This window comes from Anopheles marshallii, chromosome 3 (assembly GCF_943734725.1).
Source record: "Anopheles marshallii chromosome 3, idAnoMarsDA_429_01, whole genome shotgun sequence".
Lineage (NCBI taxonomy): Eukaryota > Metazoa > Arthropoda > Insecta > Diptera > Culicidae > Anopheles > Anopheles marshallii.
The window spans coordinates 7,548,773-7,552,482 of NC_071327.1; positions in this window are offsets into that span (position 1 = coordinate 7,548,773).

The following is a 3,710-nucleotide window of genomic DNA, read 5'->3' on the forward strand; positions in this document are numbered from 1 at the left end:
TTGCCATTTGGTTGTATTTTTTGTTCGCTCTTCACCATCATCCCTTTCTGGCCACCGTACGTGGCTCTCGTTCGCACTATTGTCGTTTTTCTATCGGAATCAAACAACTCCACTGACCGCCAGCTCCAACAACCAATTTGCGGGGTAGGGGTGGAACGTCACGGCGGGACATGCTCGAGGTTTCAGGCCTGTTTGATAGGGTCCACGATCAAAGTATGGGCACGGTTTGCCACTGAGAAGAGTTCGTATGCGAGCGAGAGGGTTGGATTGGTGTTTACTTTTTTTTTTACCGCGGGTCTGTTCGACCGCGCCAATGCTTTCCCACATTCATTCGACCACATCTGCCCCATCGGCGAGGATCGTCTTTGCTGCGAAGTGTGGCTTCGAAAGATTTTTCGATTAGTAGCGTATGAAAGTTTTGCCAAACTCGGCGTTCAGCTGGAATTGCATTGGAATAGCAGTGAGCAGTGAGAAAGTTCCACTTCGACACAAACCGTGCGATAATTTCCTTTTGAGTGAAGATTTTTATTCGTCACGAACTGTCCGCGTGTTGCCGCTGTTGTTTTGTGTGCGAGCGTGCAAGTGAGTGTGTTGGAGCCGTATTTACCGTGTTCAGTTTCGATGGAGCTAAAATTAGGTCGGCACTAGCAGAATAAAACGCATCCGAGAGAGTGTGTTGCCGGTGTGGACTTGGTGGTTTGGCGAATAATCGCGTAAATATTGTGTGCATTGCAGCAATACGGAAAATCAACCCGTCGGTTGGCTGGGAAGAAAGTAAGGGTTGGGTGGTATCCACGTGTGTGAAGTGAGTGTCGCATACAGTTTGCGGCAAGAGTGCAACGAACTGAGGAGTCGAAGTTTGAAAATTATAAACAACACGCTGCCAGCAAAAGCAGCTCAGCAACGATGGATAAGCAGTACGTGCTGAAGAACAACATGTAAGTGTCCCGTACGTGGTGGGACGGGTGTGTTTTTTCGCGCCGTTCCCGCTGAGTCACCGCCAAGGGAAAATCCGCAATCGAAGCTCATCGACCGTGTTCGTGTTTAGTTCATTTTTCCACATTTTTTCCGATAATTTTCCTGGCTACCCCGTGTTGCTTCTGATCTTGGCATACTATTCAAACGTCTTTCTGACGTCAGACGTATTAAACGTATAGACCTAACGTCTAACGTGTAAGCTTTTAGTGATTGAATGTTGATGTAAGGATAAGTAATACAATAAGTGGTTAAATTTTACCGCATTAATGTCATGTGAAACTACGAAGATAGAAAAGTTATAAAATTCGTAAAAAAAAATACGGGAAGCCTTACAAGTGTCCAAGCACGTCGCCTGTAGGAATTATTTTGGCGACTATCAACTTGACCTACTTAAACCTACAAACTGGAAATGGAATTTTCGTGCGTCCGTCTCCGACCGGTTTTCTGGCCAGCTGTTCGTAGTTGCCGTTCTCTGTGATAGGATTTATGGAGTACACAGCGGCAGACATTGAACCTAGTCCAGCTTTTCAGCGAGTTCGAATCGGGCAGGTTTCGTTGCGGACGCGTGCAGTTTCTAATCTAGCAGGCGATAGCGATGACCTTAAACATAAAGCAAAGTTATCGATCGGGTTTGCGATCGGTACGATTAGAAAATCGTCTTGCGAAGCTTTGAATTCAGTGGTAGAATGATGCATGAATGAGTAAAAGTTTCGTATTGCCTGGTGTTGGGTTAACGATCTACTAGATCATGCTTGTTGTAAGTCAGATTTCGATCAGGATGCGAACTTCGAATACACGATCCTTCTTCTGTTAGACCAATCGCCAAGAAACCAAGCCGAAATCATGATGAGACTCCCAAGTCTCTGTTGGTCAACTATCTGAAAGTTGATTTGACCATATCCGCATAGTTAGACACCAAAAAGCTCCATGTTTGAAAGCTGAGATAGAATCGTCTAGATAGAATTCCATACCAAAATCGAAAATTGGCAAACATATTTCTACCGAGTCATGGTTCTGCTCAACACCAACACAGCGTGTTAATGAGTTGTTTGCATTTCTGTGCCAAACAGCAACGTAACGCAAAGCAGCTATTGTACACGGAAAGAGATGCAACCAGCTCCATCAAGCATAGAACCTTCTGGACGATACAAAGCGAATTGGAAATCCGTACGCAATTCCGACCAGAAGTGAGTGTGCTTGCATTTAACGTGTGAGTGCATCTGAAGGAAACACATTAATTAGAGTAACATAACGAGCAGTGCGGTTTGGTTTGGAGAGTTGAATAGATTGACTAATGCTACACGCGTTATTTGGTTAGCCGCTGGCGCGATCCTTGATGCGTTACGGGGGGAGGGAACGGAAGGGTGCGTGCGGGTTGGACATGGTCGGTTGCCTGCGGGTTCTAGGAAATTGCATCGTGCGGTAGACGTCCATCACGTAATATCAGTGTCACGTTGGGTACACGCCTTTCTGACGGATGGCTATGATTTGAACGTCTGTCATACGTCTAGGTGACAGCTAGTAGACATGGCGACAGTGTAGTAGTAGTATTGGTACGACCTGTCAAAATGTCGAGGATGCTACTGCGATTGTTCTATTCTATCATTCTCCATCAAACGCAAAACCGTTTGAGGTCGGTCGAAATGATCCGCAAAAGAGATATTCAGCTTAAACTAGGTTAAACATTCTATTGCGCTCGGAAACGCCGCTGCAGAAGGCTCGTATCGAATCGAACTTTGTTCGGTTCGTTGTGCCACTATCGTCGTGCCAGTTGTCGTTTGGTTGAATGTTTCTAACCACTCTGCCACGTCCGATCCGCCTGGTGAGTTTCTTGCATGCCCCGGTCGGTCACCATGATGTTGCCAACACCGACCCAGCACTGGACGGCCTTCAAAAATACCACCTTCTAGGCAACATTTCCACCCCGGGCATTACCTTCCCTGTGCGCACATCGGATGCCGCTTATGAAACTAACATCGTCGACGAATTTGACCGTGTGCAGTGGAAACGAGTTAGAAAAATATAATCCCCTTCTGCACCTTTTCCACCTTCCTCGCCGGATTTCGGTGGCTTCCTTTCGCACCGTTTGGTCCGCGAGTCTGTTCACTTTCGCGATCGCGGTCGAGCAGTTCTCGGCACTTGCCCAACACCCCTTGTTCCACCAAAGCCATGCGTCAAGTGCGCCAACTTCACGACTGCCTGCTAGCGGCATGGTGTGGATGCGGCATGGAAGATGGAGGCTGCGCATAGTTGAATGAATCGTATGTGCATTACGAAAGCTGTGCGGTAAGACTGCTGCTTTACTACTGTTTTCTTCCCTTCAGGCACGTGGTGGAAGTGGTGTGTGGCAGATAGAGCGAGAGCAGAACCCGTACGTACGTACCACCGGTGTAAACTTAAACTTGGTACCCTGTTAGCGAATCTTTTAAACGATCGGAACCCTTGAGATGGAAGGGGTGGCCGAGAGCAATGCAGCAGCAAATAAAACTAAGGGGTGTACTGGTTAGGGGTGAACCGATATGCGTTTTTTTATGCATCTTGGAGCGGTGGCACTCTTGGCGGGCTTGCGAAAATACTTTGGACCGATTCCACACCGAAACCGTGATGTCGCAGGAACGGGTTCTTTGAACGATCGTTACCCTTGGAGGTTTTTTGCGTCGTTTGTTGCATTTATTTATTTTGCTTCTTCGTTTGCCGTTTAGTGGCAATGTTTCGTAATCACGATGCCGCGC